General features: G+C 52.7%; 1 protein-coding gene across 3 annotated transcripts in view; it reads right to left on the reverse strand.

Annotated features, from left to right (window-relative positions):
• The window catches only part of TEAD3 (TEA domain transcription factor 3), a 58,010-nt gene extending 33,527 nt beyond the window's left edge, over positions 1-24,483 (reverse strand). For 2 of the 3 annotated variants that reach the window (XM_043500425.1, XM_038380218.2), the window contains exon 1: positions 24,292-24,482. The gene's annotated coding sequence lies outside the window, so the exon portion shown is untranslated. Of the gene's footprint in view, positions 1-24,291 lie in introns of all 3 variants that reach the window. The other variant, XM_038380217.2, reaches the window with a different exon arrangement.
• Between the last annotated feature and the right edge of the window lie 1,144 nt (positions 24,484-25,627).

Raw genomic sequence — 25,627 nt, forward strand, 5'->3', positions numbered from 1 at the left:
GGGGGGAGCGCCGCTGCCCAGACAGGTTCTGCCAGATAGGCCTCAAACCAGTGCCTGCGACTTCACCTCCCCTCTCGCTCCCCCCTTTCCTGCCCAGCTCCCAGAGCAGGCTCAGTGCACGTTGGCGGCAGCTGCTGCTGGTGGGGAGCCGAGCGCAGAGGTGTCTCCTTCGGCTAGAGGCTTCCCGGAGGGGCTGGGAGAGCGCACGAGAGGTCTCTAGTACAGACATCTCCTTTTAAAGGAACTGCAGCAAGCCGCTGGTTCAAGTGCGCAGGGATTTATTATTATTTTTTTTAAAGTAACTTTTTTCCTGTCTCTTCCCGAGCCCCGTGATGTCACCCAGTCTCTCCCGCTGCTCCCCCTCCCCATCCTCCACCCCCCCCTTCTTTGGGAGCAGTGTGGCCAAATAAGGAGAACAGAATTGGAGCAGTTAGCCAAAGGGAAGGGGGGGGAATGGAGAGGGAGGCTGCTGCGGCTGTTGTGTCGCTTCCCAGCTCTCCAAACACACACACACACACACACACACACACGCACACGCTCGGTTGTGGGTGCTGCACTGGGAAGGGGTGGGGGGGGACAGGGGATTTTTGGGGAGGGAGCATGGGCGTGTGAGAGCTTGCAAGCCCAAGGGAGGGGAGCGTAAGTGCAGGCAAGAGCTCGTTAGCTCAGGAGGCAAAGGGGAACAGGGTCAGGGAGCTGCTGCTGAAGAAGGCGAACGGGCTACAGAGCAGCAGGGTCACGCCTGCCAGAGACAGAGAGTGACCCCCCCCCTCCCCACCACGTTTCTGCACAGGGTCAGGATGTAGCAGAATTTCTTCTTCTTGCAGTGCATGGAGAAAATATTGAGGCCTTCCCCTTCACAACACCCGTCCCCTGGAGACACCAGGCTTCCTCCCACCCGGGGGGGGGGGGACAGGACCCCCCCCCCCCGTGGCTGAGCACATGACCCTGCAGCACTGGGGGGTGGGGGGGATAGAGATATGCTGAAGTTTTCTGGACAACTACTGCAAAATATCGCAGGAGGGTCCTAGAAGGGAGGTTTGGAAGGGAGGTGAACCCTCTTGCTTCACTACTGGGGGGTCAGGAGGAAGCTGTCTCTGTAGGACCTTCCTCTGAGCCGACTGAGACTGGCCCCTCTTGGAGACAGGAGGCTGGGCTGAATAGATCCTGGGCTGATCCAGTCTGGCAAGCCCTGTGTTCCCAGGAGATCCCACCCAGGATGCTCTAGCCAAGGGTTTGGAACCAAGTCTCCAGCCAGCCATTACTGTTAATATGATAGCAGCTGCTGAAAGCCCCAAGCAGGGTGGGGACGGGGTGATGCTAGGTGCTGTACAAACACACATGCAGACCTCAGGCCTGCGTTAGTGCCCAAGTCTCCCATTGCTGCTTATGGCTGAATTAGTATCCACACACATCTTCTCCTGCTGATCCGACTAGTGGGGAAACCTCAGAGATCACCCTGAGCTTTCCTTCCAGTCAAGTGACAACACAGTCAAAGCTCTGAGGATTTGGGGCTGGGGGGGAACAGAACAAGACAGAGCAGGAGTGCGCCCTCTCCTCACTTCCCTGCCCCACCCAGTTGGAGACACGAGGAGGAAGATCCAAGAGTGGCCCAGCCACGGTGTGAGTGGTAGCCACCGGGAAAACAGGTTTCAGAGTAGCAGCTGTGTTAGTCTGTATTCACAAAAAGAAAAGGAGTACTTGTGCCACCTTAGAGACTAACAAATTTATTAGAGCATAAGCTTTCGTGAGCTACAGCTCACTTCATCGGATGCATCCGATGAAGTGAGCTGTAGCTCACGAAAGCTTATGCTCTAATAAATTTGTTAGTCTCTAAGGTGCCACAAGTACTCCTTTTCTTTTTACTGGGAAAACAGTGTCTTGCCAAGCCAAGAAATTCCATTTCCAGGAGGGAGGGTGCAGGCGAGCGGCGAGTCATGGCTTTGACGTACAGTGCAAGAGATGATGAATCCAAGGCTCCACCCAGCCCTTACAAAACAGCGACCACAACAACAACTGGGAAACAAGCCATGCCGGGCTCTCTTTGGAGGTGTGGGGCTGCCTAACCTGACCGGGGTGGGGGAGGGAGACTGGAGCAAAACATGTCATTTTCCTTCTTTTACATCAGCTTGTCCTTGGGGAAGGCACAGGGATTCCTTCCCTCATAATCGGGGCCATGGCCCGTTCCTCTCCCAAATCCAGGAAGCCAGTGAGTTCTCCAGTAATGTCAGGGGCCTCACAGGATCAAACTCTGCTCCTGCAGCTTAGTTTGCCATCTTTATCAGCCCCCTCCAATGTGGTCAGGAGATTGGCTGACCTTTGCAAGCAAGCTCTCCAGAGGGCACGAGGAGCTGAAAGCTGTCGCAAAGAGCTGGGGTGAGATTTTCCCTTGATGTGCAGAAAGGTCTCAGATTTGACCAAGATGCAAGACCAAGACCTCGAGCGTGAACGTCCCCATTTCTCAGGCAGGTCCCTCCAATGGCGACCCTCTTTCCTGGAGCTCATCCAAGCCTCCCACTGCCTCTTTGAGTGCGTACGAGATGGGGTGACCTCACCACTCAGAACGGAGAAGATACCTTCTCCGGAACCAGCATCCTAGGGGAGTTCTCATTCTCCCAGGAGCTTCAGTAAGTTTTAGCACAGCCCAGGAGAACTACCTGCTTCCATCACCACGCCCCAGAGGGATACAGTCATCCACTTTCCGCCTTCCTACCATCTCTCTCTTCCGCCGCTTCTCTTGCTTTCCCCTCCCTCCCTCCTCTCTTCCTTAATCTTCAGGTGCCCTCTTAAGTAACCCACCAAACATCCCGCTCAAAACACAGACACAGAGCTAAGAGCTCAAGTAAGGGGGAGGCGGGGAACGCTGGGGAGCATAGCTCCCCCATCTCCGCTCTAAGCAGAGAGGAGCTCCTGTTTCAATCTACTTACGGCGTTGGGCTGGATTCTCACCAATGTGGTGAGACCACTTTGTGCTGTATCACTAGTAGACTCTGTCACTAGCATGACATGACCAGCCCATTGCAGAGGGGTCCCCTGGCAGCACAGGGCCAGTGAAGAACTCCTCTCCCCTGCTGGTATCGGTGTAGCAAAGATAGGGGGCATGACCAAAGGAAAGGGTGTGTGACCTAGATATGCCAATCACCAGCTGTGGGGGGCAAATTTGTGCCCTGGGCAGCCAGTGAGAGTTTGAGCAGCCTTCAGGAACCAGCCCTAAGAAAAGGCCACATCAGGATTTGGGGGTGGGGGATGCAAAGGGGGGCTTTAAGAACATTGTAGCGCAGGTACACACGTGCACAAATACACACCTCCTGACCTGCACACTCTGCAGAACAGCTGTCCCGCCACGGGACCTGTGCAGGAAGAGTGCCCAGGACTGGAAAAGCAGGGATGGTACAGGTCAGAGCTGGTACATACAACAATACCAGCATGATACCTGGGCTCAAAGGGGTTTCTATAACCCACTGTATCTAGTTCATCAATGCCAGATGTTTATTCGTTAGGCCCATCACAGTCTCTCTCCCCCACTATTTTATTTTATATTTTATTTTGAGAGCAAATTTTCTTGCCTGCCTTCATCTCACTTTGGTTCCACACCTGTTCTTGTAGCTGCTTCTTAAAAATCCAGGTAAAAATAAGGAAACAATACGTGGCATCGCAAATTCCATCCAAAACACCAACACCCCTGTCAGTGCACACGAAGCAATACATGTGGCGCTGGTGGGTTCCAATCTCACAGATGCAGCAGCGGAGGGAGGGAATGCTTGAGTTTGGGGGAGAATAAGCATGGGGGAAATAGAGGCATGCAGAGAGCGTGATCTTACAAACACCAGGGTGACTGTAATGAAGATCGTTCTGCTTTATCAGAGGAAAACTGGGCCCCCAGAGATGGAAGGGACCTATTTAGCCCAAGTCCACACTCCTGTACAAGGGCAGGATACGACAACACAAGAGATGCTGCATCAAATATTAAAGCAATAATGCCTTTGATCTCGGGCTGCTTAGGAGTCATAGGTTGGGAGGGAAACACGGATGCAGATAGGAGCTATAGTGTGCTCAGTGGATGGAAACTAATGTAGCTCCGGTGATTTCAACAGAGCGACATGGATTTACAGCAGCTCAAAGTCTGGCCTCAGGAGACAGGTGTAGTGGAAGCTATTCCTGATGGTGGGGTCAGCTTCTGCTAGCTTTACAGAGAGAGGGGAGATGGGGACAGGAACAAAGGCCAGTGTTTGAGGAGCATTAGCAACATGCTGCAGGACTGGGAGGCAGGAGGATAGAGGGTGAAAAATCCAAGGCTGAGGTTGGAAGCTAGGAGTGGAGCTTTGTCCTGGAGACTGGACATGCCCCTATTTACAGGCAAGGGCAAGGTTACAACACGATACTGAATGAGATGATCTCAGAGGCTCCCAAATACATCTCATTTTTAACCTGGGGAAACTCATTGTCAGGGGATGTTGTGATGGCCAAAACTATAACAGGGTCCAAAAAAGAACTAGATAAGTTCCTGGAGAATAGGTCCATCAATGGCTATTAACCAAGATGGGCAGGAATGCAACCCCATGCTCTGAATGTCCTAACTTCTTGTTTGCCAGAAGCTGGGAGTGGACCACAGGGGATAGATCACTATAATTGCCCTGTTCTGTTCATTCCTTCTGAAGCATCTGGCATTGGCCAGTCGGAAGACAGGACAGTGGGCTAGATGGACCTTTGGTCTGACCCAGTATGGCCATTCTTATGTTAAGCTGTGTCTTCTGACACATGCTCAAGTTTGTTTCAAATTGCACTGGAGATCCTCCCCTACACACCCTGCTTGCACCAGAAGCCCCAGATGCTAGAGCCAGAGATAGACCATCACAGTTCCTGCCTAGCAGCCAGTGCACGGTGGCGTCTGGTTCTCCAGCGTTTTGTCCATGCTGCTTTTTAACCAACCCAAGCAGTGGTGTATTCACCCCTTCCCCAGAGAGCCTATTCCACCTCCTGATAAAGATCGTAGCCAGGCAGGCTGTCCTGACATTCAGCCTACATTCTCCTTTCCTTATTTCCATCTTCTTACTCCCTTCTAAACAACCCATGACCCTCCTTGGGAATTACATCCTGCAGACACTTTAGAAAAAGTATTTTAAGCCCTTTCCTCACTGCTAACTCAAGCTATGCATTTAAACTCTCCTTCTGCAAGGATCTTGCCTGCTGGTGCTGCCCTCCTCTGCAGTGACATTGGGGCAGAGACCAGCCTGAACGGGTGGTGTATGGCTCAGCCAGACCCTGAATGTCTCTGGACACTGTTGTCAGGGAGAGATCTCCCAAGAAGCCTCTGCCCCTAGCATCTTACTGCAGCAGAACTGGAAGGAGGATTCTCACCTGGAGCTAAGGTGAGAGGAGAGGGTTCCTGCATTCCATAATTAACTAGGAGAGGCAGAAGCATTGGGAACAACATCCTTTAGCTCCCATCCTGGTCTGCGGGTCTCCCCAGCTCTGTGCCACAGAATTGGAGCACAATCATGTTTGCAATCAGGAGAGTGCCTCCTGCTGCTGGGGAGCGAAGAGGGGAAGCTAGCTAGGACATATTGAAGCAGGGGCGGAAGCAGGATCTGCTCCGGAAGAGTTGGGAAGGCAGGAGGATCTGTTGACATAGGGGGTAGGAAGGGACAGCTGGAAGTAAAGGGAAGCAGCCCTGTGAACTGGTTCAGCTCCTGCCTTATGGGTTAGTCCTTGCTGGGCCCACAGGGGAGCCCTTATTCCCCCCCGCATTTAAAGAGGATAAAAGTTCACAGACAAGCCCAGACAGGAGGCTGCTGGCTGGGAGCTAGTGCAGCGAGCTGCACCTCTCACCTGAAAGACAAAAAGTTTCAGCTTACAGCCTGGGCGTGACCTCTCCTGGTGCAGAATCCGCTCCTGCTGACAAGAAAGCCAGGGGGGAAATCCAAGGCTGCAAGTTCCACTCCCATTTCCCCCTGTGGGGAGTTTCAGGCGAGAGCTCACACCCACCTGCTGCTCTCTGCCTAGGCAAGGGGGGAGGGTGGGGGAGATCCCTCCAGAACAGCAGCCCTGCAGTTAGAAAGGGGGCCCCTAATGTGGGGTGCGGAGGGGAGAAGGAGCAGAGGGGAGAAACTGGCTTCCCTGCTCTGTGCCAAACCTGTTCATGTGGCTCCAAACACCCAAACACAGGGCTTTGCTGTCTAAGTACCACGCTCACCACTCTTAGGTCTACAGAGTTCCATGCAGCTGACGCGAGGTCCTGCCAGAGTGGATTGCCCCAACACTCACCATTGTGCAGGGCCAGTCACTTTCCTCCCCAGAGGTGGCTGCATTTTGGGGCTGCATGTACATCGTTGTATGGACCCTGTGGGATCCCTGAGGACAAAAGGCACCACACAAATGCAAACTACCATCAAGTGAAATGGAGATAGCTGGGATCAGCCCTTGCAGTAGCCCACAGGGTGGAAGAGGAACAGGAGAGAGAGAGATGGAAGGGAAGCCACGGGGAGGGTGTATTATACTGCCACAACCTCCTATGGGGAGAATTCTACCATGCCCCCTAAGGGAGACGTTCACCAGACTCCACCACAGGTGAAGCAGCCAAACAGCAGGGCTGGCCTGGCCTGGCCACGGTCACACCCGAGCAAGGAGCTGTACAAAAGGCCTAAGAAAGAGGTGGTCACCATGACCTTCGGGAAGGCAGACAGACTCACTCCCCATTCCCAGCCCCAGAGACAAGCCAAGGCCAGGGCGTTCAGCTACCAGAGCATCCAGGAGGTTTCCCAGCTCGGTGGGACGAACTCCCACCGACTCCGCCTGCTCCCTCGCTCTGCAGCCCCATCCTGGGGGAGACGGCATTGGGTATATTTATAGCACAGGGGGAGGGATGGAATTCGATTGCCAGGTTCAAGTCTCCAGTGCAGCAGCAGCCTGCTGGCCTGGCACAGCTCTCTGTCAGAGGGGCCGACAAGCGGAGAGAGGCCTGGAGCAGAAATCCAGAGGGGCACAGGGCAGAACCATCATCCAAGTGTCCCCCGCACCCCCTGGGACATCAGGATTTTAATGGATCACATTTAGAGCTGCTCGTGTGAGCTTCCCAGCCAGAAGCACAAATCCAAGGGGAGGTTTTCAGGAAACGCACCAAGCAACCCATCCTGTTTGTGGTGCGAAAGTTGTTTGGGAGGGGGCTTGAGAAAGCCTGTATAGATCCCCCATTGTCAAGGGAGCAGGCTGGGAGGGGGCCTCCAGCCCCCCATGGTCATGGGAGCTCAGAGGTGATGGGGCTGGCAATACTTACAGAACTCCCCTGGGCTCCCCCTCAGGCAACACGGACATCGACCCAGCATTGCCAGGGAGCAGACACACACTATAGATCCTGTGTGGTCACGGCAGATTCATCACCATAGGTGTGGGGCCCTCAGTAGGGCCCGGCCATTTGCGTAAGTCCAGGATGATGCCCCCCGCAGCAACGCCAGCGCAGGCCGGCAGCCCGGCTTTCTCCCCGAGCAGAGCCGCAGATAGCTATGTGGGAACAGGAGGAAGCAGCCTGATGGTCACTGGACCCCTGAAACTCGCATGCCCCCGCACTATCGCAACAGAGCTCCCATCCTACCAGATGCTGCCCCTGAGCCCTAGACTACTCCACAGGAGAGCAGGGCACTGACAAAGATACAAAGATGCCCTGGCTGGGGAAAGCACTGGGGCAGAGCTGGGGAGAGACGGGGTCTCTCAGCAGGACTGACAGGAGTCTTTGTGCCTTGGATTATCCAGCCCAGCTTGTCCCTGTGCCAGGGTCAAGCAGGCACTTCAAGGAGCTAGGTGATACAGAGAGTGGGTAGCAGCCACTGGGGACTTTGCAATCAACTAAAATCTAAGGGATGGGACAGGAGGGTCCCCTCATTGGAGACTCTGCCTCATTGGAGCTCGAATGCAAGGAGCACTTATTCAGAGACCCAGCAAAGCTGAGGTCCTGCTCACTCCATGAAGGACCCCCCCCCCAATGACATGAGCTGGGGCATTAACCCCAGCAACCTGACTGCGGTTATCTGAACGACCCCATCCCATTGTCTAGAACTCCCCATCTCATTCGTCCCTTCCTCTCCTCAGGGCTGTAGTGCAGCATTGCTGTGTGCTGCCAGACAGCTGTTACACTCCACCCCAGAGGTGGCTGCAGCTCAGTGATGCCAAGGTATACACAGCCCGAGGAGGACTTTGGGATCTTTTGAGACAGGCAGCACTACTGGAATTCAGAGCCATCGGGGGTGCAAACATTTCCCTTCAAGTACAGTGTGCCCATGTAATGGCCCCAAGCCATTTCACACAGCAGCTCTCCGGCCCCTCCTCATGCGTTAGAGTGCTAGCCAAGAGAATGCACAGCCCCAAAAGCAGGCTCTGAACTCCAACAGGAGGAAACAATTTGCAAGCACGCAGAGGACTTCTTTAATATGCTTCTAATTTCTGGAAGGAGAACTCTTGCCGGGGGCACTCTCCATGATGCTGCCTCTCAGCCCCCCCCCCCCCGCCCCAGCCCCACCCCCCCCCCCCCCCCGCCAGCTCTTCCATGTTTGTTTTGTCTGCATGTTAATACATTTTATCCGACTGTGTTCACGGGAAGGAAATGGGGGAGGGAGGCAAGGATGGGGTGGGAAAGCCAGGCTGCCACCTGCAAAGCCTGAGGGGGAAGGCGGGGGCAGTGCAGCTCAGAAGGTGAGAAGGTGGAGTGGTTTCAGGGGAGCCTGTAGGGAGAAGTTTCAGAGTAGCAGCCGTGTTAGTCTGTATTTGCAAAAAGAAAAGGAGGACTTGTGGCACCTTAGAGACTAACAAATTTATTTGAGCATAAGCTTTCGTGAGCTACAGCTCACTTCATGGGATGCATTGAACAGTAGGGAGAAGGAATCCCCAGATTAACAGTGCTCCATCCTATAGAGGTGGCAGGGAACAACAAGGAGGTGTCCGTGGAGGGAGGGTGCTTCTAAAATCCTCGATAGCGAAGGATGTTGGCGTAAAAAATTAAAACTGCCATGGGAATGACCTGCTCTGATTCTTTCACTGTCTCTACGGCCCGTGGGCTGCAGTAGGCCATGTCCGATGCTCTTTACAGGGAGTACAATGGTCGATTCTGTCCACAGCGGGGTGAGAAGCTTGGGGGTAGGGGAGTTGACCTACTTGACACCCAGCGTCCAACCTGGCAGCTCTCATGAAGGGCCCCACACATCCTGGTTCCCAGCGCCACTCCTGAGCCCCTCTGCACTGTCCCAAGCATCGGTGGAGGTGGGGGGGGGACTGCCAGAACTCGCCTCTCCCCAAAGACAGAGTGCGTGTTATTGCTGCCAGCCCAGGGATCTCAGATCCTCACGCATGGTGACTGCAGCACCTGGCCAGCCCTCACCAGGAGATCTCCACCCAGCAATCACAGCCTCAGCCTGCAGCCCTATCACCTGGGCCTGTAACCTCACACGCTGGGGCTGGGGGATCCCCAGGTGGGATCCCCAGGTGGAAGATTTCCAAGGATGCTGCAGGCAGTGCTAGTGACTCAACAGATGGTGCCCCAGTGGAGCACTAGGAGGTACATTGCCTTTCAGAAATCCTGGCCGTGAAAGACCTCATGGCAGTTGTTCCAAGAGTCAGGGTGTTAATCCTGGTGTCCTGGTCAAATCGCAGGTTGAGTGACCACATTCTGCAGACCCTAACCACCCCCCATCCCTGCAGTTTCCATGGGAGTAGTTTCTGTTCACTACTTCCCCTCCTGGAAAACACTTTCACACGCTCCTCCCCAGAAGTGGTTGCCTTTCAGCAAAGAATAGAGCAATCCCTGCCTTTAGCTTGAACAGTAGTATGGGATCCTGGGGGTGGTGGTGTGGAAACCATTATATTCATCAGCAGAACACACCACCAAGGTATTTCTACCCAACAGCTCTGCCACAGGGACAAAACCTCAGAGACCGATCAATACTAATGGTTGGGGGTTTGTGATCTTTTTCTAAACTGTTACCGAGCTGCCAGGCCTTTTGATATTTAGGGATTCCCATTGCTTGGAAGCAGATTTCACTTCTATCACTTGCTACCATCAGGGTATATCCCCTTGCAAGGATCCTGCCTGCAGAAGGGACTTAGAAATCCAAGCCACTGATGTGGCACTATAGGCTCCGTAAAAGCAAAGTTTCAGAGGGAAGTGTAGCTCAGTAACAAGCCAGTTAGCAAGTGCCTGTCTCTCTTGCCCGCCTCTCACTGGATCCATCCTCCTTTTCTGCATTCCCACCCCACCCCACCACTCAGACAGACAGGGGAATGAATACCGAAGGGTCCCTGGATGGTCCAGACTTGGAAGTCCTGGGACTCTCCCAGACACCCCTCCCCATGATTCCTGCTCCCTTGCGAGACAGACTGAGTAATTTCCTTTCCTCTATCACTTCCTGTCTTTTCCGGCCTGGCGTGGAGCTCAGGAAGCAATCGGAGCGAGGAAACCACAAGAGGCCACGTGGCTGCGAGGCCACGAGGGATGCAGCGCCGATGGACGGTGGCTCCCGAAGCGACAGCAGACCGGAGAGAGGGTCTGGGTCTCCCAGGCAACCACCAAGTCCATCCTGTCCCCTTTAGGCTACTTGTGTCCCCAGATGTGCTGGTCACCTCCTACCCACCAGTTACAAACAAGGGCCCAGCCCCCAGCCCGTGCACAGCGAGGCAGATGGCTACCGACCCCATCCTAACAAAGTTGCTCTTCACAGAGGAACTTTCCTGCCTGACACTGGCCCTCACCCACCAGCGGGCGGCCTAGCAACACCCCACAGCCTGAGTGGGCAGGCATGGCACCCTCAGAGACCAACCATTGCTGTACCCCATTTGCCAACCGGGGCCACCCCCTAGGGCTCTCAAAGTGCTTTATACCGGGGGTAGAAGTACTATTCTCCCCATTACATGTATGGGGGAAACTGAGGCACAGAGCAAAGAAAGGGCAGCCAGAAACAGAACCCCAGTACCTTGCTTAGTGGCCCATCCCTCCCCTGCTACGCACCAAGCTCTCTCTTGCTGAGGAGACAGTACTAAGGGGTCTGCAAAGCTCTGCAAACAAGACCTGGCATGCCCCTCCTTTTTTCTCCATTTCCATGCCACCCCACATCATCACAGGGCAGTCGAAGGATGAGGTGGACCCAGCATGGACTCTCTCTACATATCCCCTCTGTCCTGAAAGCCGCTTCTCCCCAAGGAGGACACTACCTGCGCAGTGCTGCCAGTGTTTCTCATGCCCTCCCACGATTAGCTTACTGGCTGCCACATCATCCCAGCCTCACTTCTCCTGTCCATCCGCTTTTGTGCCAGCCCGACACCAGCGAGGCGTGGAGACAGGACACCAGGGAACCGAGGCTCAGAAGGAATGGGGCTTAGGCTTTTTCACTTGGCCCAGCACCTCTCACCAGCTCAGGAAATGTATCTTGAATGGGTCAAACCCTGCAGGGCCCCTAGTCCCCCTCAAGTCAACGGAGATCTGCCTGGGGAAGAACCGAGCTGGGATTGTAGCCTGTAGTCCACATTTTTTAAAGCAAAGCAGCTGTTTCTCGGAGCCACGCTACTAGGTAGTGGGGCAGCCCTCTTGGTTCGAACTTGACCACATAACCTGGCAGCAGGGGTGGCCCATTTGCTTTCTATCCTGCTTAACCAGAAGAGGAGCTTCACTGATTTACATTTTAATAAAAGCTTTTAAAGCATTAATTATTTTATAGATTATGAAACTAGTTGGAAACTGACTAAGTCTTGGACTGGCCTCCTCCAGCGTCACCAAGATGGCCGCCACCACCAGGAAGGGGAGCATCTTATTTATATAGCACCCTTGGGCCCAAAAGGCTTTACAAACTGTAGGCCTGTTCCCAAGAGGCCCGACTTTCCCACTGCATCCTCCGCCATGAATTAATGGTGCTCAGCACACCTCGGGATCAAGCTCCTACATACCGAAGTCACTTCACCCATCACTGAAACGCAGCCACCTCTGAAACACGGCAGCCGTTGAACAGTGCGCGGTTAGGACAGGAAGTTTCCAGTTGAAATTGCCAGGGGAATGAGTTAGACCGGAAGTAATTTGGCCAGTATCATGCTGAGAAACATCATTACAAGTTAAACCTTTATTTCCAATTATAATTTGCTGTTTGCTGATGGTGAGAAGCAACTCTGACCTACTGAGCTTGAGAACCTGCCGATCCAAGCAGAGAAAGTGGCTTCAAGCATTTGAATTCCCAGCACGGCTTAGAAGCAAAGCCAATTTCCCAGAGATCCCATAGGCTTAAACTGCACAAGACTCAAGGAAGAGATCCAGGAGGTTGAAGCAGAGAAGCAGCCTCTGCTGAAAGTGTTCAGGCAATCAGCTCAGCAAGCCCATGATCTGGCCAAGGTGATTAACTACGCATTCTAGCCTGAATAAATGGCGCCAGAGCTGGCTTTAGGAATGGGCTGTCCTAGGTAAGAAGGACAACGTCTACTCCACAGACACACACCCAACAGCCACCAAATACTTTGCTAGGACCTGGTCACAAGAAGGGGTTGGAATTCAGAGGAAAAGGCAAATCCATAAATCATTCTCCTAGGATATCTTAAGCTAGAAACAATCATTTCTATTGGATCAGGAAAAAACAATAAGCCCAGGAAACCAGGAACATCATGGGAGAGGCGGGGGTATATAGGTGGGGGTATCCCAGATGTTCTCAGTACAACAGATGTGGACCAGCTCAGGGTTCTCTCGCTAGCTCTTAGTCATTTCAGATGCTCTGGGAGGCAAAGGACTCCAGGTGTCCACATAAAGGATTGTCCTGGTGTCACTGAACTCAAATAGGGCTCGTGCCCTAAGGCTTACCTTCCCAAGGAAGGGATTGGACTGGCACATTCCTCCAGCCCACTCTGATCTTTGCATCTTCTCTCCTACTGTCCCCTCTCCCACCCCTCCATGTCCAGAACTGTCTCCCCTCTCCTTGTCCAAGCTCCTCCTCCTTCCAAACCCGCATTTGGGAATTCTCTATCCCAACAACTGCCCACACCCTCCCATTCCTCAGCAACTGTTCCCAGTCTCCCAGCTAGCTCTCCCTTAGGCCCAGCCTACAATCAGCATTGTATTGGTTTAACTAAGGGTGTCTTTTTAAACCGGGGTCGCTAAATCAGTGCCAACTCCTGTGTGGACTCTCAAATCAGTCTGAAAATGGGCTAGGTCCATTTCATTTCCTATTGACTTAGACAAGGCCTTAGATCTGTGGGGCGGGAAAAGTGTCTTACTGACTCTGTGCAAACGTACAGACTATGTGATTTTAAAGTAGCCAGTCTAAAGAGGGGCCATAAGGTGTCTATAACCCCTGTGCAAACAGGAAGGCTCCAGTTCTTTCACACCCGCTCCCTCCTCCCAGGCTGCCTCTCCCTTCCCTCCACCCCCGTGTAACCCAATCCTCACCATGGAAGCAGCTGCAATCACTGCCCTCACCCTGTGCCAAGGAGACACAGCTGCCCCTGAGGCACCAGCCCTGATTCATAGCTGGGTGCTGCGGGCAATCTGAAAGCAGCACCTTACCAAACCAGAGCAGCCCTGAGCATAAGCCATTAGCCTACACATGCCAACCCAGCTCTGGGATGGGGCATGGCCTTCGCACCTTTCCAAAGCCGAGGAAAAAGCCATTCTGTCTGGCGGAAGTCAAGCACTCCTCGCCGTTCCAAGTCACTTTCCCCTGGCATGCTGTCCTGGTACCATAGGAAGAATCCCTCCACACAGAAGGCATCATGGGATAAACGTCTCCACAGGAGCTCCTTCCAGAGGGTTTCATCATCTCACACATTTGCAGAAACCGTAACGGGAGTATGTATTTCATATGCCATACACTGTACATACAGGAAACAGCAACGGGCCCTGCGTGGACAATCAATGCACTGTGCAATTCCATACATTAGGGCTAAACAGATGACTCATGAATGAACACCGCACAGAACGACCAAAAGGGAACATGCTCTGCAGAGGGGCTGGTGAGGAAACGAACAAGAACCAGTATCCCCACCAGGAGGCAGCTAATGCGGAAAAAGGGAATCCTACGGGGTCACGTATATTTCTGCAGCCCAGAGCCTGGAATATGTTTACCTGGAATGACAGCCAGAGGGCTGGCTCGGTGGTCTGCGTATTTCTAGGCTCCCACCATTGTGGCCTTTAGGTTTCTGGTCTGGAGTATCCAGACCCTTTTCCCAGTGAGCTTCCACCTCCCCTGTAAGTTAAGAACCATGTGGCTTCCAGCACGTGAGTCTTTCTGATTAGGCCCCAAACAGCAAGATCCAATCCACTGAGCAGGGACACTAAAACAACTTAGTCCCTGGCAAAATTTACCCAGCCATGTCCTGGAAGGTTGCTACCCTTTGCGCTTTGTGGGGGTGCTGTGCGCACACAATTTATTAAGCTCTTCAGGTTATCCTCCAGGATGAGCCTCGTATAAATTATTCTTGGGTTTCGAGAACTGGACAGTAACGGCTCTTATTATTATTTATACTGCAGGAGAGACTGCGCCCCAACTGAGATCAAGGGCCCAGCGTGTTCGGTGCTGGCCAAACATGGCGAGAGACCAGCCTGAAGAGTTTAAAGAGACAAGCCAAAGGAAGCCTTATCATCCTCAGTCTGCAGCTGGGGAACTATGACACAGTGAGATGGAGTGACTTGCCCATGATCACACAGAGTTGCGAAGTGAACTCTGATCTCCCGAGTCCCAAGCCACTGCCTTCCCCACATCCTCTCCCACTCATCTTGCTCTCCCAAGCAATTTCCACTCAACATGGGAGAACTTAGCTCCGTCACTTCTAGTCACAGTGCCGTGTGCAGTGAGAATTTCTGCAGCTTTCCAATACAGGAGGAAGCCTGCTAAATACACCCCGATTATCAGGACCCCTGCTGAAATAAAGGCAGCATTAGGTACTTGGACCTGAAAGCGCCTAGCTAAAACCCATCCTTTGGGCAAGCCACACAAAACCAAGAGCCTGATCTCTTGCAGACGTTTAAGATCCCATCGCATTGATCACAAGAGCGGGATACCTCTGGTGTCTTGGTCCACTTCCGGGGTTGATTCATTACGTCCTGGCCATCTGAACTCCCCCTTCACACTTCCAAGGGGAAGCAAGCACCTCCTTCACTTCCTGCCCTAAGATTCAGCCTTGCAGCTCTGTGCTGTTAAAACAGCTGCTACGCACCCACTGCTGAGGTGGCAGCATTTCAGTGGTGGGTGAAGCGCCTCCTGCATATAGAGAATGTAAGTTGCTAAAAATACTGATGGCGATATTATTCGTAGAGAAGGAGTTCCAGCCGAGAGCACAGCCCAGTAGTTAAGCTGATCCTGATCCAATGCACCAGCCCCCTCACCCGCCACAATTATCTAACCAACCCAGTAATCACAGACTCTCTCCCCCACCAGACTCTCCTCCCTCTCTCTCTCTCCTCTCCCCCCACCATTCCCTCCCTCTTTGCTCTACCACGCCAGCTTCCCAGTCTGCAGCGAGTGGGCAACCTCGAGACAGGGAGGCCTTTATGGCAGTATTGCAGCTGGTGGAGTGGTAGCTTACGGCTCAGGTGAGCTGGGGGAAGGACTGACCCACAAATGCCCTGCTGGCCCCTGAGCATGCTGATCCAGGTGGGTTCTGGAGGGAGTCCTGTGGGGAGGGGCATTTTGTTATGGTGAGGACCCCAGCACAAACACAGGGGAAGCCAAAAAGTCTACATAGACTGAGGCTGCCCAGTTCTCGGGGGTTCGTCTGAGGGTAAACCTGCGGGGGGGTTTGGGGGGGACGGACTCAGAGCAAGGACCACACTCAAGTCCCCCTCCCCACAGGGTGGGCAGTGGGTTATGAAGTGCCCATACCTTCCCACTCTAACATTAACTCTGAGTTTAACTAAATAAAGGACAGTGCCTAAATGTCAGCATATGAGCTCCCTGCCTCTGGGGATGGGGAGAATGCTGGCGAGCTGGCATGAGAACTACAGCCCATCCTCCACTAACATAGAGTTGCTCAAAGTTTCAGGCTCAGAACATCTTGGGGAAATTAGTGACTATTGTGAACAGCTGGATCTAATTTTTACGAGGAGCTAGGAAGAGACGTCATGAAGAAAACGCTTAGCACTCCAATCCGAGGATCTCAAGCACTTTAAAAACTGTTACGCTTCACTACAATCCAAGAGGTCGGATTATTTGGCCTATTTTACAAAAGGGAAACTGAGGCATGGAGCCGTGAAGCAACTTGTTCGAGGCCAGATGGAAACTCTATACCAGTGGTTTTCAACCCATGGTCCATGAACCTCGGGGGTCTGCAGACTGTCTAAGATTTCCAAAGGGTCCACACCTCCATTCAAAAATTTTAGGGTCCCCAAATGAAAAAAAGGTTGAAAACCACTGGTCTCTACCAAAGCTGAGAAAAGAACCCCGGAGTCCCAACCCCTAGGCCGCTAAGCACATGGTATATCAGGGCATGTCTACATGAGACTATCCAGGAATATCAATCCGAATTAATTAAAGGTGTGAATTTGAAGTGGATTAGTTAAACTGCATTAAATCCCTGTGTGAACACTCTTATTCAGAATTGAAATGGCCTTAATTTGCTTTAGCTTAATTCACTTAGTCTTGGTCGACACTTAAAATTTAGGCCGACATAGCTACGGCACCCAGGATTATGAAAAACTCACACCCCCGAGTGCCGTAGCTATGACAGCCTAACCCCTAGCATAGATACAGCTAGGCTGACAGAAGAATGCCTCTGATGACCTAGCTACCCTTGCTCAGGGAGGTGCAGTTCCTATAGTGATGGAAAAACACCTTCCATCACCTTAGCTTTGGGTTCCACACAGCTTGTGTGTTTAAAGGTGGCGTTTTTTATAGCTCACATTTTCTCTCTCGGTCAGCACAAAACACAGTAAACAATTTTCCACTCCTCTTTATACGGTAGATACCCGCCCCCATCTCGCTACAGACATGCACTAAGATCACCTCAACCAGCTCGACCATTAGACTAATTGGGATGATTGCCGGGGCCAGAACTAATTGCTCTACTTCATGACTTTAACCTTGTGGATACCCGCCATGCCCGTTGCCCAGTAGTCCAGCCACAGTCCTTTACACACAGGAGGGGTGATTTGCGGGCCTAGCTTTCCCAAAGTGTGGCCTTCTGCTGCGCTATCAAGGCTGCGAGTCGGGTCGGGCTCTCGTGTTCGTTATGGTTCTTCAAGCCTTTTAATGCTGCCAAGGATCGTGTTTATTTCATATGTTGCTTTTGGTCCTGTGGTTAAGACACTGGACTGAGGCTTGGGCAACCTGGGTTCAGTCACAGCCATGCCACAGACTCCATGCATGACCTTGGAAAAGTCACTTGTTCTCCGACTCTCAGCTCCCCATCTGTAAAATGGGGATAATACGCCTTCTCGCCTCCCCCACCCTTTGTCTGTCTTGCCTATTTAGACTAAGTTTTAGGAGCTGGCACTCTCTCTCACTATGTGTGTACAGCCCCTAGCAAAATGTGTCCCAGGTCTTGGGGCAGCTAGGTGCTATTGTAAACTTTTATACATAGTATCATGCAGCACAAGGGGTATCCTGGAGCAGGGGCTCTCAGCCTTTCCAGACAACTGTACTCTTTTCAGGAGGCTGATGTGTCCTGTGTAACTCCAAATTTCACCTCACTTAAAAACTACTTGCTTACAAATCAGACCTAAAAATACAAAAAGTGTCACAGCCACTATTACTGACTTCCTCATTTTTACCATACAATTATAAATAAATCCATTGGAATATAATATTGTACTTACATTTCAGTGTTATATACAGCAGCATAAACAAGTCATTGTCTGTCTGAAAGTTTAGTTTGTACTGACTTCACTACTGCTTTTTATGTAGCCTGTTGTAAACTAGCAAATATCTAGATGAGTTGATGTACCCTCAGAAGACCACAGGCTGAGAACCACTGTCCTAGAGCCTGGAGTTTCAAGACAGCTGTTAAACTGGCTGCTTTGGTTTCTGCCCAGAGATGGCCAGTTTAAGGGGATCACTCTTTATAACCACTGGTGGTAAATCTTTACAAATTACTGCAATCGAGTTCACTTTCATCCAAGGGATCCCAGAGTGTTTTACCACTGTACCAATGCAGCACCACTGAAACGCACCCACCTCGGGACAGGGTGGGGGACAAGTAGCGGATACTGCATAAACAAGGAAAATAGGGAACATGTGATCAAGGACACTCGGCAGTGAGAACTTCAATTCACAACCAGTAGACAGGACCTCAGGCCTATGTGCCTAAATACCTTTGAGGCTCTAATTCCTATACATTTCAATGGGAGTTAGGCACCTAAAGACCTTTGAAGATATGAGCCTCAGTGTTTAAGGTCTCACTCAGACCTACCCATAGAAATGGCATGGCCCCTAATTAAGTAACATCACTTGGAAGAGTGAAGGGCTCAGTTGATCCAAATGGGATTCGAATTCATGTTTCCGGGAAGTCTGCACAGTCCTAAAGCTAAGCCCACCAGGTCACACAAGGAACAGTAAAGACATTGCCCATGTGGCTATTGTCTTAGAACAGTGGCAGCTGCCAGGAAAGACACAGGACTGCTCCAAGGTCCGCATGGACCTGGGATGGCCCAGACGCCATTTTGGATGCACTCTTCTGAGGAGCGGTGCTCATGTCCCCTCTCAAAAGCTTGGGAGCTTTGTTCGACTCTCAGCCCAATGTATGCACAGACGAGGCTCAAACATGGATTTACAGAGGGGAGGAACTTGGCATTTTCCTGTTCAAAACCAGGCACTACTCACCAGGTCTCACCCATCAGGAGGGAGAATCCAACATGGTGGCCATGAAAGGTCAGGGTAGGATTTTGCAGCACCGATGATGCAGAGCGCGAAGCTTTGCTGGGTCTGTAGAGGCTTCCAGAACAGCTGCCCCGAATGCACAGCCCAATGGGCTGAAAAGCTCAAAGTAGGAGGCAGAGAATGCCCCCACTCAATAATTCATAAACCCTCCTCACTGGCTCAGCGTGCATTACCGTGCTTTCAGAATCACACTTCCATAACAATTTGCTCTGCTCCGCTGTGTTCCAGCAGGGGATTGCCAAGCGTCACAAGTATCAGTGAGCAGGACAGTATCACTTCCATTTTACATAGGGGGAAACTGTGGCATAAAAGGGGTTTAAATGACTTGCCCAAATCCAAACAGAACCCAACTCTTTTGTGCTTTAGCAATGAGGCCATCTTTCCACGTGCAGGTTACAGGCTCAGTGACAACACAGCTTAGGATCCTCACCCATCATTAACTTCCCTCCCTTGATCCAAAAAGTTTCATAAGTCAACACCAACACGTGACAGAAACACTGGGTGCTCACACACTTCAGGCACCTTCCAACACTCTAGACATCCAGGCTAACCGACTCTCAGGAGAGGTGCGACTCCCATTACAAAGGGAAGTTTCACATTTATTGTCTAATGAGCCTAGATGAAGGCACCCACACTGAATAATGCCTCTTATAAAATCAAGGCTCAAATCCAGGACTGGGAGAGCAGCACATACTCACACTAGAGCATAGTGATCCCTCAGCACAGCTAGCCCTGTCTGGAGAGTCAGTTCCCTGATTCTGCATGATGGATGTCAATAATTTACCACAATACATGGGGTGAGCACCAGGGGCGTCCTTGGGGTGGTTTGAGTCTGCTGCTTAGCGAAGGGCATTCAGAGGGGTACAGACTACATAGTGAGTCAATCAGATGTCCTTCAGCCACTTTTCACATGCCTCTCCCAGCAAGCACTGACTGACTGACCAATGCTTAGCTCCCATTAAAGCCAGTAAGAATTTTATCACTGGGTTCAGGCTCAAGACACCTTTTTTTATTAAACACTTAAAGGAACTTCCAGGAGATTGTCAGCTCTTTACAAACAGGGCCATCTTTTTGTTCGGCCTGTACAGCGCCTAGCACAATTGGGTCCTGGGCCATAACTGGGCTCCTAGGTGCTACCATCATACAAATAATAAACAACAATCATCATAGCAGTGCCCATGTTTGGAAGGGCAGATCTTAGGGGCTCAAATCCTGTGTGGTATTCCTCCGGTGCCCCAAATGCCACAGGCAACCTCCGCCCCACGTCACTCACCCCTAGCCTCCGTGGGACTAAGAACACGCAGTAAGGAGGAGGCAGAGATCCATGTCTCCCCTCTGCCCAGAAGGATCAGGCATAGCCAAACTCTGCTCTTCACAACATCTATAAGTTATTCCAGCACAAGGGATCCCCTGCAGCTGGCCTCGTGTTCTGTGTGTGTGTGTTCAACAGGAATTGCATGATTACTTAATTTTTAAAGCATTAATTATAGTTGATTGCCCACTTCCACCCTCGCCTCCCAGGAAGTGCAGCTTTAACCTGTTCTCACATTGGCTGGGAATCATTTTTCCTCCACTGTATTGCTAGCCGCCGCTTGCACCATCTCCCACTGTCACCAGGGTATCACAGCCTCAATTAGGCTTTCAGATGCGCCTCTTTTACTGGGTCTCCACAGGCCTGGTACAACTGGCGGAAGCAGCACCAGTTTCCGGCTGTCACCAGAAGGAGGTGCTGCTTCCTATTCATCGCTGCTTATGGGCTGTGCTATTGAAGCAAAAAGATAAGCTTCGTACCTCTGATGGCTGGGAGCAAAGGGGTGGCTAGTACAATCCAGCTGTAGGCTGACTGGGGTTTTAGGGTACCCAGTATAAAGGGGATGAGGAAGGTAGTAAGTGATGTACCTGCTGATAGATTCTTCTCAGCACAGCAGGGAGGGGATCCTCTGTCTGCACCTTTCCAAACAAAGCCACTGGCACTTCCTCACCTGCCAGCACCTCGGCCAAACCCCTCCTCCTTCCCCCTGCACACTCAGCTAGTCACAGAGACTCAGTATTTCCACAAAGAAATGCCAGGTATTTACAGAGACAGAGGAGCAGCCCTGCACGTGGCCTGGCACCAGAGTCAGACAGGCAGGGCCTAGTGACGAGTGCACCAGAAATACCCAGGACATACAGGGCGATTTCCCCCGCCCAATTTGTTAGAGTTATTTTTATTAAAGCGTATTCGGTGCCAGCCCGACAGCCCTGGCAGAACGGAGTGGTCTCTCCTCAGTCAGTACAGCATGGGCAGTGGCAGAAGAAGCTACACACACACGCCTAAGCCCCAAAGATCCTAGTAGCCGGGAGAAGATATTCCAGTCTCCATGGCACAGCAAGTCCTTGGGCTCACTGCTGCAACTGCAAGCAGCGAGCGCCATTCGTTGCCTGCTAGGAACGGAGACTCATCCAACTCATTTCACTAAGGCCACCAAACTGCCATCAGATGGAGTCAAGTTGTCGCTCCATGCCAGCTTGGCTGGATACAGTTTGATGACACAGAGGCCAAAGGACCCGAATCCCTATATTCCAAGGCCCTGAACTGTCAAATTCTCCTTTGTATCCATTCCCTCCCCACCCCATCTAAGCACATCAACAAAAAAAACCAGCCAAACCTTGCTCTCTTTTATGATCTGATCATCTTTGTCTATACGCTTAAGTTCAGATCCAGAGTTTCTTTAGGGTGAAGAGCGACGCTATGAGACGGTGGTTTCCTTGACAGCATTTTGGTATGAAAATTGCCAGGCTGAATGATACCTACCCTTAGCTGTTAGAGATTATAATAAATACAAATATCAATACATACAAACACACCCCTTCTTATCTTTACCTAGTATTTAAATTACATTGTGTGACTACTTACATAGAATTTATCTACTTTATACTACTGATTCTTCTAGAGGAGAGTTATACTCCGGCCGCTGAGTGGGCTTACGAAGCATGGCACGTGCTGGAGATCCTTCCTAAAACTATCCTTATGATGGTTTAACCATTTTAAGAGCTAAGAAAGGACAGACTGGTATGTGGATAAAACACATGGTTCGGGAGTCTAACCTGGATTCTAGACAGCAGCCCATGACCTGCTCTGTGACCTTGGGTAAGTCACTTCCCCCTTTCTATGCCTCTCTTGCCCCATCTGCAAAATGGGGGTCACGATACCAGCGTACTTCACAGGAGGCAGAAAACTGCCTGGTGAGAAGCGTGAATGTTTTGTCACAACAGGGTTTGCACTGGAGGGAGAAACAACATGAAAGCCTTTAAATGGCTCCTGAAGACAAGAGCAGGGCACTTGGATATCACTCCGCAGCATAAAGTGTGACCCAGCTATTGCTTTCTAGAGAGGCATTCCCTGCATGGTACAAGTGCCTGCGTGTCTGGGCCTGCTCAACCGGCAATACGTCCCTACAGAGCCGTGACCAGTTATCTATAGAGGCGGCAACCTGGCTACGAGGTCTCCCCCTAAGGCAGCACCTCTATTGCAAAGTACCTCAGCAACCACTACAACCTACCTCCTTAGAGCCACCTCACAAACACTCCCTCTCCACACACAAGCTGGGGGTAGCAGAGACGGGAAGACGTTCGCTGTTGCAGCATTAAAAACCCTGACTCACGACACACGGCTCCGCACACAGATGGGGGCAAGATGGGGGACTGGGCCACAGCCACTTGCCTCAAAACTATCCAATTTAGACTGACTCTCTTTTCTGGGGGAGGAACAGATAGCCACAGCCCTGTCCCCTGTCCCCAGCCCCGCCACCTATGTACCATTGCTCTTATTTACGATAGACAAAAGGAAGCCCCACTGGGACCTCACACTTTTCTTCCCTGCCCTCTTTGCTTGCCATTTCCCTGTTTGTTAATTCATTAGCACTCTGGGTCAGTTGCCCAGAACTAATCAATCCGAACTGTATTTTCTGTGGAGATTTTTTTTGTTTTTTTTTGACAAGCAATGTTGTCCAACAAGGCCTCCAAAGCCATGTTTCTGGGCACCATTCCCTTCCCCCGGTATACCACCCCCAGTGTCCCAAAATATTGATGTTCACGACTGAATCCAAAATGACACCCACTATGCCCTTTCTGTGTATGCAACCTAGTTTACACATAGAGTTAACCAAAACCTACATGGTTACCTACGTAAACACATACATAAATGAGCATGTTATTTTGAAGATTCATATAACTAAGTTTGTTTTGTTTGGCGTCCCCCTCCCCGAAAAAGCAAGAGTATGAAAAAATATTGCAAACCTGATGCATGGCTGAAAATTACGCATCTAATTAATGACTTGTTAGTACTGTGACTGTGTGACTAGGCACAAAGTGTGTAATAGACAGCCAGCATATTATCTTCCAGTGTATGTTATGGATGTGTTGTACATGCATATACACAATGCAGTTGCTAAAGACACACGATGCCCTCCGGAGTCAGAAGGGGAAGCAGTTATATTTGGGGGAGCTACTGCAGCGTGTTGGAGGGAAAAGGAGGCAGTTTATGTAACGCAACCTATTAGCTCTACGCACGCTACAGATGGATCATATATTGCGCGCAAGGCCTCTTTGGAACTTTGGCTCCAGCAATCACACGGTCAAAGCCCAGAGGCGCAAAGTAGAAGCAAAAATATAAATTCAAATCTATCACAGGCCATTGACTTAAAAACTTAAACCGAAGTGAGAGGCAGGCGCAGGGCAGAAAGCGAGAGCACCCGAGGGAGCGATTGGATGTTTTGAAACTGAAAACTGTTGAATTATTTGGGGTGGGGGTGGGGAGAAGAGAGAGAATCCTGGGATTAAAAAAATAATAATCCACTAACTAGAGGGGAAATGAGCCCCTCCAGGCCGAGGGTAAACACTGAGGGGGGAGGAGGCAACAGAGGGGGCCATGGATACAATGTCCTTCCACAACCAAAGGACTGTAACCAGCCACCCCAGCTAATACAGAGTGAAACCCACTAGCTTCCCTGGGGAGGAAGCTCAAACCCACTGGGGGTGGGGAGAAGGGGCTGGGGGCAGTTCCACCCCCTCATCCTCTCTAGTGTTCCAATGGGGCTAATCCCTTCCCAGGCCAGGCCCCCCCCAAGCAGCTCAAGTTCCCAGGCAGAGAGGGAAGGGCTGCCCCAGGCAGCTGCAGTTTCGGGGTAGGGATTGCGGGGGGGGGGGGCTCTTCCCCCCAAGCTAATTTTAGGACAGCGCCCCCCAGGACAGGCGAGCTCAGCTGGGGGGGGGGGGGGAAAGTGTTGGTGGAACCTCTTCCCCCCCAGAGAGAGATCAGCTGGGAGCGGGAGCGCGGGCCCCATGGGGGAGCCCCTCCCCACCCAGAGCGATCAGCTGGAGGGGGGGGGGGAAGAGTGTGTGGGCCCCCCCGGGGGGGGGGGGGCAATGGCTAGCAGCCGCCTCTCGCTTTTCAGCGAAGAAAGACCCTCCCGGGCTGGGGGGCGCTTACCTGCTCCGTGCTCCGGAGCGCTCGGCCGGCCGCGGGCGAGCTGGGGGTGCCGGAGCCGGTGGGGGGTGACGGGGGCAGCAGGAATGCGGGGAGCGCGGCTGGCTCCGGAATCCGCGCACGGAGCCAGGCGCAGGGAAGGGAAAGTTTGTGCAAGGGAGGAGCAGAAAGTTGGGAGTCAATCAGGAGGCAGCTGGGCTGGGCTGCGCCCTCCCCTCTCTTCACATGGCCTCCAGCCCCCCGGCCCTCCCCGGCCAGGGACCGGGACGCCCCCCCCCCGACCGGCTGGGCTATGGGGGTCCCCCTCTGCTGGAAACGGGCTGGGATACTGGGGTTCCCCTCTGCGGGAAGGAGGGGACGGGGTCCCCCTTGTTGGAAGGGGGGTGGGGGTATTGGGGTTCCCCTCTGCTGGAAATGGGCTGAGATACTGGGGTTCCCTTCCGCTGGAAGGAGGGGACGGGGTCCCCCTTGTTGGAAGGGGGGTGGGGCATGGGGGCCGGGGTATTGGGGCTCCTCTCTGCTGGAAACGGGCTGGGATACTGGGGTTCCCCTCTGCGGGAAGGAGGGGACGGAGTCCCCCTTGTTGGAAGGGGGGTGGGGGTATTGGGGTTCCCCTCTGCTGGAAATGGGCTGAGATACTGGGGTTCCCTTCCGCTGGAAGGAGGGGACGGGGTCCCCCTTGTTGGAAGGGGGGTGGGGCATGGGGGCCGGGGTATTGGGGCTCCCCTCTGCTGGAAACGGGCTGAGATACTGGGGTTCCCTGCCGCTGGAAGGAGGGGACGGGGGGTTCCCCTTGTTGGAAGGGGACTGGGGTTTCCATTTGCTGGAAAGGGCTGGGGGATTGGGGGCCCCCTTGTTGGAAGTCTGCTGGAATACTGGGGTTCCCCTCTGGTGGAAGGGGCTGGTATTGGGGCGCCCCTCTAGGGGCAGGGGAGGGGCTAGGAGGATATAAGGGGTCTCCCCACGGGGGGGGAGGGGACACCTCTCATGCATGGGCGCTGTGTGTGTGGGGGGGTCTCTCCACGCTGGAGAAGGGGGGGGGCCCACAGGCCGGGCCATTGCCCTGGGGCCGCAGCCGACGAGCTCGCGCCGGCCGCCGAATCACAGCCGCCGACTGCGCTGCTGACGTCACACCTGGCGCCGCGCCCGGCTCCAGTCCCCGGCCGGAGAGACGGGCTCGCGCCCCAGCCCGCGCCTGCCCCGGGCTACGCTGCTCAGCCTCCCCCGCAGCGCCCCTAGGGGAGCCAGCGTGGAGGGCCCGGCCGCCCGCCGCTCAGCCCTGGGTTCCCACTCTCCGCCCCGGGCCGCTGCGCTGAGCCCCCAGCCTGCTGGCTTCCCT

Source organism: Dermochelys coriacea, chromosome 21, assembly GCF_009764565.3.
Source record: "Dermochelys coriacea isolate rDerCor1 chromosome 21, rDerCor1.pri.v4, whole genome shotgun sequence".
NCBI classification, from domain to species: domain Eukaryota; kingdom Metazoa; phylum Chordata; order Testudines; family Dermochelyidae; genus Dermochelys; species Dermochelys coriacea.